This window comes from Psammomys obesus, unplaced genomic scaffold, assembly GCF_907164565.1.
Source record: "Psammomys obesus unplaced genomic scaffold, mPsaObe1.curated_primary_1811, whole genome shotgun sequence".
Taxonomy (NCBI): domain Eukaryota; kingdom Metazoa; phylum Chordata; class Mammalia; order Rodentia; family Muridae; genus Psammomys; species Psammomys obesus.
In genome coordinates this window covers 21,677,262-21,692,201 of record NW_026596040.1, presented here as the reverse complement: position 1 = coordinate 21,692,201, position 14,940 = coordinate 21,677,262, and the positions used below count along the sequence as shown (strand labels likewise).

Sequence of the window (14,940 nt, the reverse complement as noted above, 5' to 3'; positions counted from 1 at the left end):
TGAGGTTTAGGGTGGGAGGACCAGCCTTAATCTCTCTCTGGAGCCAGCCTGGGCACCTCCCATATCTCCATCTTAGGAGCATCTTAGATGCTGTGCTGTGAAAGGTTCCTTAGTGGGTTTCTGGCTCTATAGGCCATGCTTAGAACATGTTAACTGCCCTGGACTCCAGCAGCCCTCAAGCCCCTGAAGCTTGGAGGATGCCTCTCCCAGCTCGGTGGGGAAAGACTCACGTGCAAGTAAGAAAGGTGTCTCTGTGGTGGCTGTAAAAACAAGTATATCTTAAGATGTTTGTAACCGTAAACACAGAGGTCTGTGGAGTCTGGATGGGAGGAGGGAATTTTATGCTGACCATGTTGGGGCTGGGGTGCCACATGACAGCTGTGTTAGACTGGGGTGCAGGCAGAGAAGGAGAAGTAGGGTGGTGCTCACAAGGCTATAAAGCCAGGCTGACCTCTGGACTTTATCCTCTACAAGGGAGAGAACGGTGTTTCTATAAAAAGCTTTCATGTGCTTCTGACATTAACAAATTCCTCTTGCATAACCACTGTAAAGGGAAAATAAACCTGAACGGTATGACTGAGCATATGAAGGAAAAGCCAGGGACACCGACCTGCAGGTGCCTGTAAGAAATAATCGCTCAAGCACACATTGGACAGACTGCTGTGTATAATATGTGGCTGCTTGTAAAATGGAGGGTGGAGCTCAGCGGTAGGGTGCTTGCCTAGCATAGTAACGAGCAAGTGTATTGATATCATTTCTAGTCTTTTGCTTCTTTCCACAAATGGTCCTGTGATGGACATCTGCTGGTGCAATCATCTTTGCGTATATGGGCCAGTACATAAGCCAGATAGCTTCCTAGAACTGCTAGTGCAGATCAGGAGGCACATACATCGACCGCAGTAGATACTAACAGATTGTCGTCTGCAAGGTCTAGTTCATAGTCACCAATCCCTCTGGCAAGGAGTGTAGGGGATGAGCTATAGAGTCTCAGAGGGTCAAAGGTCCTTCAAGTGAGTTTATTCTGAGTCCTCGTGATCCCTTTCTGAGTCCTGAGTTCTGGTGCTGTCTGCAAGAGAGGAGTCCAGTGGGTAGAGTTCCTCTGCCGCTTGAGAAGTTCCCACCCCTGGGCTATGCAAAGACCCACATCATCCAGGGGGGAGAGGACAGACTGCCAGCAGCTGTGAGGGGCTGAGTTCAGCCAAAGCCCACGCGGAGGGTTGCCAGAAGTTCCTTCTTTTTATTTTTCCAAGTCTTGCGCTTTGGGCTGGGTCACAGTGTCATCCTCATGTTTCCTATTACCCTTCAAGGCTCCCTTCAAAGCACCAGCCGCACAGGCCCTTTGATGTCTGGGCCGAGCCTGCCTCCGCCTGGGGGAGGCACATCTTGTAGAGAGGCTCGAGAGGGCTACACAGCTCGTGATGGTCCCCAGGCCTTTCCCCTAAGTTTTCCGTCTTCTTCAGGATCCCCTCCAGCTGAAACTGTGGGTTTCTGACCAAGTTGAAAGACCCTATGATGGAGCCTAGAATGGGATGCAGAGCTCAGTAAGGCAAGGGGCTCTCCCAGACGTGGGTTTGAATTGGAAGAGCTTGAAGCTGCCAATAGCATATGAACTTAGTAGCTTTTGTTACCTTCAGTCTCTCAATTTCTTTCCTTCATCGCTTCCTAAAACTCTGAGCACTAGTGCCCTGTGGCTGAGGGTGGTGGTTGTCTTTGACTGTCTGCAGTCCCTCTACCTAGGTCCAGACTCTGAGCTCTCTCCCTGTGTATAGCTGGGTGGTCATCCCCACTTTGCCACTTAGAGCTTTTCTGTCATGGTGTAATAGGGAGATCATGGGATGTACTGCACAAGTTCCTGGTGAGAAGCTTGTGGCCATTGATGGTGACACAAGTATGATGAAGGGGGTATCCGAGAAAAGGCTAAACTAACTGCCTCCCCACTGGCCCTTCATGGTTTGAGGACTCACGGGGACCTTTGGTGCCAAAAGAGAATTAGCTCCTCTACCCATATTCCCAACCTCCTGCCTCTAATTCCACAGCTCTGCTCTCTGCTCAGAGCCCCAGGCTTGAAGGGGATGGGGGAAGAGAAGGAGAAGGTGCCAGGCAGGAGTGGGGGGCAGGCTCTGTCTGGGCCGGAAGAGGTCTGGTGGGTGGGGGCAGCATCTGGAAGCCTGGAGCCCTGACTCTTTCAGGCAGAGTAGAAAGGGGGTGGGGTGGGGTGGTTTCCTGGCAGAGCTGAAAAGGTTTGGATTTGACTTGGAAACACAGTGAGAAGTGCCTGGCGGCTGCCTCCTCAAAAACAGTCTCTGAAGTCAAGCTGGCCAGGGAGGCTTTTTTGTATAAAGGGGCTCCAGGGACTTGGTGATGGAGAGTGGGCTGGAACCTCGCCTCTGCAATCATAGAGTGCAGGCTCTGGCACTTCCTGTAGGCCTCACAAACCTATAGCCTGAATATTCACTGGAGCTGTAGGACCAGGGCCCCTGCCACCCTGAGGAGAAAAGAGAGAAGCACCTTTACAGGCAAGCCCAAGCCTGGGTCTTTTGGGCTCTATCATTCTGCTTTGTCTTATCCTTGTGTAGCCTGCGACATTACTTATGTAACATTTTCCTTTAGATTGAGTCACTTGAAACACCTTGAGCACACAATATAAAGTAACTTTATATTGCTGCTGTAAATGGAAGAACTAGGCTTCTAGTATGTAGCCACTATATAGGTAAAGTAAAATAAGAACAGAAAAAATGTTGTTAAATGTTACTTAGTGCCTGAGATTCCTTTCCACTCTGATTTAAAACCCAGAAGTCAACACATGTGAAGGCTGTTGAAGACCAAGAATCCTCTTCATTATACCTGCCAGGTGAAATGCAAGCTATGTAGTTAAATTTGAATAACTAGAACATGATTAAATATTATTAATCATGCAAAGAGAAGTGTCCAGGGGTGGTGAGTTCCATGCTGGAAACAAGACCCCATAATTAATGAATAATGATTAATTTTCATTGTTGGGGCTAGAGTGCTAGAGTTCAAACTTGAGCCTCTGACCTTGTAGGCAAGCATTCCACTACCGAACTGTACTCCAAATGCAACAACAAATACATCCCAGATAATGTATAACCATACTTAGACTGAAAAAAAAAGGAGTTGTCTCAGTTCAGACTTAATGGGGCAGCTGCATTTTTATTTGCTGAATCTGGCAGACCTACTCTCTGTGAATGAAATAAAGTTTTCAAAATTATATTTTAGATTTATTTACTTTACGTGTGTGTGTGTTCTGCCTGGATGCGTGTGTGCCATATGTGCGCCTGGTGCCTTTAGAAGTCAAAAGTGGTGTTTGGAACTCCTGGAACTGGAGTTACAATAGGTGGTTGTGAGCCACGCATGTGCAAATCAAACCAGGGTCCTCTGGAGTAGCAGCAGGTACTCTAAACAAAGGAGCTATCTCTCCAGCCCCCTCAATAATAACGTTTTTAAAGGAACAGCTTTCTCAAGACTAAGAAGTTAGGTGTTTCTATGTGGCGTTTCTATGTCGTCAAAAATAACATTGAGAAAGCCTCTTCTGATTCAAGATTGCCTTAGACCACTGCACACGGCTGTGAGGATCTGAAGGTGGGGGAGAACATTCCAGCTGGGAGAATGTGGGTTTAAGGCGGCACTGGGGTTGGCCCCGGAGGTCAGCTGTCCTATGGACAGAGGACAGCCTCTGGGAAGATGGCTTGACCCAGCTTTCAGAGGACAGAGGGCTTGTGTCTGAGTCTCTGGTTTGAAAGCATGTGTGTTATCCATTTGTCCTCACATACAGCCTCTCAAGACATAAAAGACCTTTTTGGGGCTGTGTCCTTGAACATACGCACCCGCCTCTGTGTACCCCTTTGGGGTTGGGGTTTTGTCTCCAGCGAAGGTATGTGCGTCTTCACTGTATGAAAATTTTTCTTGGACTGCACAGAAATCGCTGTAGACTTACTGAGTACTGTGTGCACTCAGTCCTAGGACCGCTGTTAACTGTCAGACTCTATGCTGGAGGCCTACTAGGGATGGTTCTTTGAGCCATCCTTACAGTTTGGTCTTGGGATGGGGTCTGGGACATTGCCTGGAGCAGCATTGCAGTGTGTGATTTGGGAAGCAAGGGGGATGGGTGTGCTTTGAGGAGAAGAGGCCATGCCAGGGAGTGAGGCAAAGATGCTCAGTCTGTGGCACCTGTAAGCAGAGCCTTAGTTCAGTGATTGCCCAGTTCCTGGCTTCTCACTTTTTTGCACGTTCTCTGAGCATCCTGGCTGATCTCTCTCCATGTGCTGGTTGACTGGCTAGAGCTGCTTGGAGTTCAGGGGTAGGAAGAATTCCTAGGCAGTGTCTGAGTTCAGAGAGAAAACAGGCAAGGTGGCCAGTGAATGGTGAATGGGGACTAAATAGGTGCCAGGAGGGGAAGGTAGAGGGATTCCAACTTTGGCAGGAGAAGGGAGTTTGTTAGTCAAGTCAGATGTGGGGCACTGTGTGCCTCTGTTGCCTGTGGCCTTGCCTTCTGCCAGCCTGCAGACCATCGTATGTATGCCACTCAGGCAGCTGGAAGACAGAGGCGCTCTGTGGAGTCCTGTGCACAAGCTGAGACTTGTGGCCTGAAGCAGACGGTTGGCTGGCAGGGCTGGGGGCATGAGGACAGAAAGGTGTTTATCAAGGCTCAGAGCTGGGCCTCGCTGCCACATAAAGGGGCTTTCTCCTCACCCCCGTGTCTCAGGGCTAGGGGCCTGGGCAAGGGGAGCCAAGATTCTAAATGCCTCAAGAGGATCATATTGAACCTCTAAATTTTGTGGAATCCCTAAAAGACTAGCTATCCCTTCCCCCACCTATGGATAGGCTTTTCTGACAGATGGCTCTTACCCCCAGCACTCCCCCTGACCCTGCTTCTGTAGCTGACCTTTGCTACACCCTTACCTCCAGCCTGAGTTTTCCTAACTATATGAGGAAGAATTAGACAGATGGTCAGTAAAGACCCTCCTTGGTCTCATATTTACAGACTCCAAGCTCTCCCTAAACACCACCATTGTGCTCTTAGAATCGCAGGGTGCTCTTTTATTTTTCCCTTTTAATTGGCGCCATAATTATATGTATTTATAAGGTAAAGGACAATGTTTCAGTGGGTGGATATGATCAGACAGGGTAATTAGCCTATCCATGTCTCAAACATTTATCATTGCATTCAGAAGCCTCTCTTCCAGCTATGAGGAGTTTGAAGTTCATTGCTATCAGCACCCCTATCCTCCAAGCATGTCCGTAGAGATTTTTCCTACTGACGCCTCAGGAACTTGGGGAGGCGAGCCTGGTGAGTTCAGCCACCAGGTGATAGCATCAGAGCTCTAAGAGAAAGTTTGTAGATGCCTTCTAGGCTCATCTCTGGCACTGTGTCTGAAGTCTTCAAGGGACCATCAGTGGGTGTGGAGGAGTGTTGGGGGCTAGAAGACAGAATGTACTGAGTGGGGGTAGGTAGAGCAGGCAGCAAGTTTTGATTGCCTATTTTCTGTATAGAATTTAATGGAAGATGTATCATCTTGAGGAAAAAAAAATGCTTGTTTCTAAAAGTGTTGCTGGCCCTTTGCTGCTGCAGGACTTCTCATGGGAGCCAAAAGGGACCCTCTGGTGAATCGCTAGCTCAGGGTCCAGTGCCTTTACCTGAGATTGAGCAAGTACTTTGAAGGTCTCATGGGAGAGAGAGAGAGAGAGAGAGAGAGAGAGAGAGAGAGAGAGAGACTTGGACATTTTAGATTGTAGACATTTAATATGTTAAGATTGGGGTGAAAGCTGGAAAACTGCAAAAAAAAATAGTAAATGACAAACGACAGAAATGTCAGAATTACAGAGTGTTAATGCTGGAAAGTTCTTTAGACATCATCGGCTCCATCCCTCCCTTCTTGACTTTTAATGAAGAAAAACTGAGACCCAGAGAGGGGAAAGAGTTTGGCCTGAGTCATTCAGCATCAAGGACAGTGGTGGGACTAGGAGGTGAGTCTCAGCTTCACTGACAGTTTCTACACAGGCTGCTTGCTGGGGAGGGATGGTGTAGGGGGGTGGGGTGGAACAGAGTTGGGGCGGGAGCCTTCGGACAGGCAGACAGAGGTATGTGGGTCCCAGCTGCCTGCTGATAAGAGACCCCCAGTGCCATTCCAAAGGGATGTTTAATCAAGATGTATTTTTTCCCCTGCTGCAGACACTATTTTCTTTCTAATGCAGACTGTGCCGGCCTTCGAGATAAGGCGCCTAGACATGTTCACACTAAGGCAGCCAAAACATGAGGCAGGAGGCAAAATATTCCCTTCTCATCCCCCCTTTACCCACTCCCCCTTGTTTCCTTTCATTCTCTCCAAGTTCTCATACCCCCCCATCTCCAGCCACCACCACCCCCCCCTAAGCTGACTGGCCTCTTCCGGCCTTCCAGTAAGTCAGCCCAAAGGAGCCAGGAAGGTATGTGGCCCAGAGGAAGTCAAAGGAGAGACACGTAGAGAGCCCTCCTGAAGAAGAGGTCTAGGCCACAGCCCTCAACCCCTGTAACTATAGGAAGCTGGGGATAAGGAGAGGGCATGTCATTTACAGCCTTGCTTCTGCAGCCTTCTCCATGCTTTTCCCATAACCTCTGCACACGGAATGCAGAATATTCTCTGGTTTGGAGGTTTAATCTGGAGGTGATTAGAGATCCCCTAACCACAGTCTCCTCTTCCTGACCCCCACTCCTGTTCTCCTAATCCAAGGCTCTTTGGGGACGTTTTGGGGGAGGAGGCTTCCCAGCCGGCTTCCATGTAAAACTCCCCAGACAGAAGAGAGAGCTTCTGCCAGAGAGATCTAGGGAGGGTCCTGCCCCAACAAACTTACCCATCACCTGAATCAATCTCTTGCCTTTCTAGGTCTCAGTTGCCTTTGCCCCACCAAGGTGGTTAGACACAGAGAACCTGGTCTTGAAATCCCGCCTTTGGATTTTGCGGAAGGCAATGCTCTCTATCTTGGGCTTCTTGGGCACTGGCAAGCTGGCTGTGTGCCCACTCCCCTACCCCCAAATATCGGTACACCACCCTGCTCTGCTCAGGAAGTCACCCTACCCTCCACACATCTGGATGGAATTTACCCCCAAAGCAACTCCATTGCTGTGATGTGATCAGGACAGCTCATGTGTCAGAGGGGGCCCTGGCATGGGCTGTTGTGCTGGGGTGAGGGATCCTGGCTCCCTTCACAGCTCTAGTGCTTTTTTGGGGTCTCTGGGAAGATAAGGTCTGGAGAGCAGTGTCCTGTTTTGGAAGGAACAGAGACACCGTGAAACCCGTTACTTCCTGTGCTGGCTCAAGTATCCCACACCCAAACCAGGTAAGGGTGTAGAAGTTAGAGGGAAGAGGAAGTTGGTTCCTGAATGATGCCCATCAAGCCTGTGTAAATGGGACTCTCCTTGTCTGTATTCACGTACCGAACCCTTCTAGGGGGCCTTGATGCTCAGGCTGGTGTTTGCAAAGCTGTGACATTGAGGATTTTAGGACCTTGGGCTATGCTCTGTCTTTGGAGCCCTTCTTTGGGAAATCAAGCTAATTCCTGCTGTCTTACTGTGGCTTTTGCCACAGTGGGCTCTGGAGTCAGTGGGCTCTGGAGAGCACTTCTGGTTGCTCAGTCTCCACTGGAAACCCTAGTTCTGCGCCTATGGCTCCTGGCCTTCCTGCCTTTTTGGCCTCTTTCTCCTACCAACACAACCCAGCAGGATCTGTGCTCGGGAGTTCTGGTCCCGGTGCGCCATGCAAATCAGGTGCTTCACTAAGTTTGACATCACTGTCGTGACCTCCTAGTGAGGGGTCACCAGGTTGCCTAAGGAAAGATGAATGGGCTTAGATAAGAAACAACAGGCAGAATCTCCCATGCTCATCAGCAGTAGCTCATGGCTGCTGGAGATTGCAGCCCTCTAGGCGTTAGGCTACAGGCCTGGGTTCCTCACAAGCTGCACTGCCTGCACTCTGTCCATCGTCCCTGAGGACCTTTCCAAGACCAGTCTGAGTGGAGAGCTAAGTCCTGTGCTCAGTTCTGCTGTCTAGAGAAAGAAAAGTCCGAGGCCACGCCTTCCTCCCCAAGGGGCTTGCTTATCAGAGGAGCCAGAGGGAGCCGATGCTCAAGTCAGTTGATGTTAACAGTGAGAAGCAAATGCTGAAGCCGGTGGTCGTACTTGTATACCTGCCCTGAAAGACACATGATGGGGCTGTTAGGCTCACAGCTTAGCCTCCTCCCAGCTTAAAAAAAAAAAAAAAAAGGCAAGAAAGGGACAGTGCTCACCAAACACATCCCATAGTGCCAGCAGTCGGGGCTCTGCTCATGGCAGGATTATTATTATTGTGTGAAATGACTATAATCACGACAATTGCTCCTCACCTAGAAAATGGCCTCATACAGAATACAGCCCAGAACTCACAAGAAGCCTCTTTCAAAATGGCTCCAAACTTCACCAATGGAGTTCTGTGCCCATGTCCAGAGCTCATGGACCCCTCTCACCAGAAAGTTGTCAACAGAAGTAAGAAGGGACAGGGGGTGGTTGGCTTCCTGGAGACCCAAGGGGCAGCCATCTTGGGGTGGAGGGTCTGAGTAGGGAAGAAGAAGAAGAAGAAGGAAACTGAGGTAGGGTCTCAAATGCCCCTCCCCCAATGCATCCATTCATCTGGGGTGATGTGGGCTGCTGTCTATTCACTGTTGGGGTGGAGGGGTAGAAGGGCTTCTTCAGCAGATGACTCTGAGAGGGGTGAAGGTTACACTGAGGACCACCCAGGGCAAAGAGAGCGGTTCAGGCCTGTTGGAACCCAGACAGAATTTAATACCAGGATCTAGGCACAGCATGAAATTCCAGAAAGGGAAATCACCAGGTTGGTGAAAGTCCCTTCCACATCCTCTATCACATGATCTTTGTCACTCAGTGAGAGGTTCTGTCTTCTTGGTTCCTGAGGGGAAAAAATGTCCTCAGAGGGACTCTTATGGGTCACTGATGGCAGGATGAGGCTGGAAAGTCAGACCTCCTGCTCTCAGGCCAGTGCCGTTTTCCCACAGAGACCTTAAGGGTACTGCATAAAGGCAAGTAGGGTAGTCCCACAACAGACTTCATTAAGTGATGTGGCGATGGTTCTGCAATCTCAAGACCAGGGCTGGGGACAGTGGTGTGTGACTGACATTAGGGTCACAGTAGCTGGGTCTGGAGTCAGGAGACCCTGACTTGGAGGCCCAGGCTTGTACTGACCGCTCATGTGACCTAGGGAAGGAGCAAAACCTCTGAGCCCGAGTGACTGCCAGCAGAGATAAGTGGTACAGACTACTGAAAAAGAGTATCTTTGAAAGGTCCCTGAGCAGATGGAAGCTGAGACCTTTGTACCAAGTACGCAGAGGCATAGCCATGGCTGGAGCCCGTGGCAGGGATTCAGGCAACCTATCATAATTGCGTGCGTTCATTTGTGCACTTGGTGTCGTGCCGTATGCTTATTACTTAGATAGATGGATAAGCAGACAGCTGGCAAGAAGAGACTAGGCTCTAACAGCAATGGAGGTAACTCAGCACTGGGATCCTCGTGTGATGCCGCCACGCAAGGGTTTGTCTGAGGGGAGCTGAGGTTCTTTTCTGTGTCGCAAAGTCACACAGCACGTGCAGGCCTGAGGTCAAGCTTCTAATTTCTGGCCTGCTGTTACCTTGCTTTACCTTCTCCAAGGCCTGGCCCTCTCTGGGTTCGTTTCTCTTCCTGAAGTATAGAAAAAAGGCACCTGAGTAGTGTGGGAGCTGAGCTGCCATTGAGGGAGACTTTCTCGCACCTGAAGCCTCCAGGCCTGTTGGGATATGCCGGCCTGAAGGGGATTTCCTGGGGCGGGCCCTGTTCCTAGGGCTGCTGACGGTATCTTTGGATAGGTGCCCAGAATGGGGGTGCTGTGCTCAGATCAGTGTTCCAGTGGGAAAAAGAGGCGGGCACACTCCCAGTCCATATGCTGGCTCTGCCTCCTGGCCCTGGGGTCTCCCCACCTTTACCCCTGAGGTGAGGAAATAGGGCATCTCGCCTGTTGAAGGAAGCAACACTGCCCCTTGGCCCAGGATCCTGATATGTTTGCTGTGTGACTTCAGGCAAGTCCCTGCCTATTTCTGGCCCTTGGCTCTGGTTTGTACAGCGAGGAAGGCAGAGATTTGCAAGTTCTTTTGGAACTCTGACACTGAGATCTGTCTGGGGGCTGGGGGTTCTGAGAATTGGGACAGGATAGGACTGGGTTCCAGGGACTCACCTCCCCTATAGAGTGGAAGATGTGGAGGCCCAAGGGTATGTGGGTGTAGGGGAAAAGGAGCCCCCAGGCCTCAGGTGGCTTCAAGAGGGGGCCAGGCAAGCCCAAAGGCTCAGAAAGATGTTTATTCTGAAGTGTCTGGTGTCAGAGGGGCCTTTTCTCTGGGGTTTGAAATGCTCCAGAAGTCAGCACTCTGCATGTGTGTGTTTGTTGAGCAGAACATGGGCTGCATTTATTCATCCTTTCGCCCGAGCCCTTAAAAATATAGATGGCTAATGTCTTCAGTATGTATGAAATATCCCATATGCTCGGAAACAAAAGGGGCTCTGTTATTAAAGTTTCATTTCCACACGCCCCCTCCCCTCCCTCCCTCCCGCCCCCTGACACCCTGCCCTCCTCCCATCCCGTTCAGCCTGCTAGAGACAGCAGAGAGAGGAGGCAGGCGGGCAGGCGGTGGGCAGCGAGCTGCTGTGGACAGAGGCCGGGCACAGCCAGCTTCCTCTCCAGTCTGTGCCGAGTCCAGCTCCAGGTGAGGGGGGGGGGGGTGACAGTGAGAAATGACTGCAGAGTTTTCCAGAGGAGAAAGGTTCCTGGGATGTCCAGTGGGGAGTGGGAGCTGAGGTGGCCCTTCTTGTGGGCTCCTATGGAGCTGGGGCCCTGGCAGGGTCCCACTGTCTGGGACGGAAATGCCCGCTCTGCTGCTAACTGAAACCACATGTGCCTCCCAGGCAGCGGGACAAGGACACCGCCTGGCCTGAGGCTTGGGACTGGGGGGAGAGAAAAGATGTAGCTTGGGCTGCAATGTGCTTCAGAGTAGGTGAAGGGCTATGCGGGAAAGCTTGCGTGTGTGTTGGGGCTCATCAGAGTGCAAGAAGACGTCAAGGTTCTGTGTGTGTGTGTCCCTGTTCATGCATGCATGAATAGGTGTGTGCCAATCTCCAAGCTGGATGTGTGTCGACTCACAGGACTCACATAGCCGCTCTCCCGGCCCAGTGGTGGTCTCACTGTACTAGGCTCCTTTCTGCCTCCTGCCCTCTATTAAGTGTTTCCTGCACGCACATTCAGTCTTCTCTTATTTGTGGGACCTCTTCCCATTTTCCAGGTGGGAGAGTAATGGCAGCCCACTTTCCTCATCTGTTTTCTGTTCTTCGTAGCAGTCCTTCACCTTTAAGAGCTTGACATAGCCCTGGAAGGTAAGGAAACCAAGCTTGAGCCTTGAGACAGCTTGTTCATGGCCATCAGGAGGACTAGGGTTGGGCCTGTCAAGACTCAGGCAGAGGGCATGCATGGGCTGACTGGGGTGAGGACTTAGGCTTGGGGAGAGACAGAGCGTCCCTTCTCCATTCTTCAGCCAGTGGGATCGTTTCTGAGGGCCAGGTAACCCGAGTCCAGGGCCATTTCTCCTTAAAGAATGAGCCTTTCGGGGTGGGGGTGGGGAGAACAGACGGGGATGGGAGGGGGGGTGATGACGAATAACTTCTTATTCAGGTGGTGGCCCTGGCAGGCTTTGCTGCACAGGCCCCTGCCCATCACCTGGTCTCAGTCTTCTTGCCTACAGTGACACGGTTGGGCCAGGGCGGTGCTTCCAAAGCCCAGCATACATACCACTGGCCGCTCATATCACAGTGCCCCGTGCACTGCTGCTTTCCATCTTAACCAGGAGTGAGCGTTAGTCTTACTTACACAGGAAAATGTACAACCAGCGCGTTAGAGCTGCAAGGAGATTTACTCTTCTAAAATGAATGAAAACTGGCATTCAGTCGAAAGTCCTTTAGGTCCTGTGCTTTTGGGCAGTGGATCTTTTAACGCTTCTGGCACCGAAACTGCTCTCACGAGTGTTGGTTCTCGGGCTGAGTGTGCAGCTCAGTTAGGAGAGTATTAGTCTAGATGTATAAAGCCCTGGGTTTGATCCTTATTACTGCAGAAGCCAGCAGTGGTGGTGCACGCCGGTAATCCCAGTAGCCACAAGGTAGAGGTCATCCTGCAATCGATATCATTTGAGGCCAGTATGGGGTACACGAGACCCTGTCTTACACATACAAGGGAGTGTAGTTCCAGCTGTAGAGAGTCAGATGTGAGTTGCTGTGGAGACTATCTTTTGCTCCCACTGCAATTCCATGAATTCAGAGCAGAAAGACCAGTTGCTGTGATGTGTGGTGTGTGTATGTGTGCTGTTTGGGAGAACAAGGGCCAGCAGGGGCAGAGAGAGTTTGGTGTCCAAGGTCAGGGGCAGGGGCCTTGGGAAAAAGAATGTCCCTTGAGTGGTATTTCAAGTGCTTCCTCTGGTCCCAGCCTTCCTTAGAATTGCTGATAGGGTCGGGTGGAGCTGTCCTGAGGCTGCCACCTTGGCTCACGCCTTTCCTGCCATTCAGCCCCAGCTCTCAGCCACTTGGCTATGATTTATATGCTGAGACAGGACAAATAGGCAGTGCTGGAGGGAACGTACAAGGTGTGTGTGTGTGTGTGTGTGTGTGTGTGTGTGTGCCTTAGCAACACCCTAGTCACCTGCCCAGGCTGAGCTGGTCTAAGATGGTGTCCTTGAGGACACGCCCCTCCTCCATGAGTTCACTGTGGCTGCTATTGTAGCTTGGTCATCACTCATACATGGAGTCATGGTCACTTTCCCATCACCAGCTTTGGAGAAAGAGCTATTCTGCTCCTTTGTGGAACAGCAACTTGTGGGACCATTCTTTCTTGTCTCATCTGTACTGAGCAGAGGGCACTGACCTCTGGCACACGGTGGTAGAGATCATGCTTGGGTAGGGAGGAATTCATGACCCCTTCTTGAGGAGGAAGAATCTGAAGGCTGGGTTCATTATAAACTTAGCTCTAATACGTTGTGTGTGACCGAGAACGCACCCCTTGCATTCTCTTTCTGTTCTCTAACTCAAGGAATCATCATCTCTGATTGAACAGAATAGCCTGTGGTGGAGCAGCAACCTCACTTCTTGGCTGTTCTTGATTCTCTAGAAGGGTGTCTCCCCTGCACAGTGGGACCAACCTCAAGCAGGTTGGTCATGTGGAGTCATCCACATTCTGCAGACCCAGGCTTCTTTGGGGCTGGTGAAGGCTGTTTCAAATTCTGAGGCAGCATCCGGCTAGGGTCAGAGGCACAGTTCCTGCCTGTGGAACTCAGCGCATCTAACAGGCCTTTAGTGGCCTTGTGAGGCCTGCTGAATAGTCACAGCTACTCCACTGCTGAGGCCAGATAAACCTTCCCTGGGCTGCTCCTGAGAGTTCTGGGGATCAGCCTGACTGAGGCTCTGCTCAGTGGGTAGGCTGTGAGCCGCAAGACCAGCTTTTCCCCCAAAGAAATGTCCTCATTTGGAGAACAGACCTGCTTCTGTTTGGGTGGTCAGTGACGGAGGCACAGGATTAGCGCTCCACTGAGCTCCCCACAGCAGCCTTGCCTGGGCTCAACATCTCCTTCCGTTTCTCTGAGACCTTTTTTCTGGGTTTTTTAGAAGCGGAGTGAAAGTGGAAAGAGCAGTTTATCTGTAGTGCTGGCACCCAGAGCTACTAGTGACAATTTAAACCTCAGGGAAGGGGAAACCAAGGGCTGTAATTGTATGAGAAAATAAACAAACAAACAAAGGATAAAGTCCCACAGCCAGCCTGCATAGGTTGTTCCAGAAGCAGCTAGGTCTCTGTGATATTCCGGGCTCTACTTTCCTGATGGGTGAGATGGATCATCAGAAAGTGACACAGTAACCAAGACCAATGGCCATGTACACACCACATTGGGCACCAAGGGCATTACAGTTCCATAACTCTACTGTTACAGCAAAGACAACAAGACCCTGAGGTTTCAGACTAGCACCAATTCTTCCCCTGGCTGAGATCCAGTCCTAGCCTGTGGCTTTGTGAGTTCAAACAGGCCACCGAATTCTACTGGGTCTCACCTCCTCATATGAGGCAGATGCAGAAACAGCATCCATCTCATGGTGGCTATAGGACTCCATCAGCTCTTCGAGCTCCCGGCACACAGAAAGTACTTGAATGATGGAGGCCTGGAGGCCTTGCCCCTCAGATGAATCCCCTCCTACAGTCCACTCCTGCTCAGTTGCAGCCCTCATAATCATTTGGCTCACTGGCCAGAAGGTTCAGGTACCTTGCCCTGGGATCATCTTAGACTTTGCCACGAACAATGTCCAAAATAGCTCTTGGAACAGCTCACTCTAGACTCACAAGATGGGTGTAGTCAGTGGGGGGGGAGGGACGGTGGGGGGGTTTACACCTGGAGAATTCTAAGTGGGACACACTTGGGAAACTAAGGCTTTGGGAGGGAAAGGGCTGGTGTGGACAGGGATAGAAGATGTGCAGGAAAGAAGGAAAAAGCAGGCAAGCCTATTCCAGGCTACCGTTGAGCTCCACTGGAAGCAGGAGGGGGTTAAAGGAACCAGAAAGCAGAGGAACACACAATCAGGAGATGGCCTGGAGCACTGAGCTGGGCTTGTTTGGTCTGGCTGAGCAGCCTCCTGGGCCACCCTCACGGTGTGCACATGAGCAAATGAATACACACAGAAATCCACCAATGACCATGTACTTCACACAAGGAAACAAGCGTACAGCTACATACCAGCATACAGGCACACAGAGGGATATGGACATGCAAATAGATATACACATACATAATCACATGTCTGTGCACACACACACACACACACACACACACACACACACACACACACA

At 50.8% G+C, this 14,940-nt stretch overlaps 1 protein-coding gene across 2 annotated transcripts in view; it reads left to right on the top strand.

The window, feature by feature from the left end:
* Window positions 1-14,940, top strand: part of Synpo (synaptopodin) — a 66,557-nt gene that overhangs the window by 1,431 nt on the left and 50,186 nt on the right. Inside the window, exon 1 of one of the 2 annotated variants that reach the window (XM_055622759.1) lies at window positions 10,681-10,777. The exons of the other annotated variant lie outside the window; for it this stretch is intronic. The gene's annotated coding sequence lies outside the window, so the exon portion shown is untranslated. Of the gene's footprint in view, window positions 1-10,680; window positions 10,778-14,940 lie in introns of those variants that run through there. 2 annotated transcript variants of the gene reach the window in all.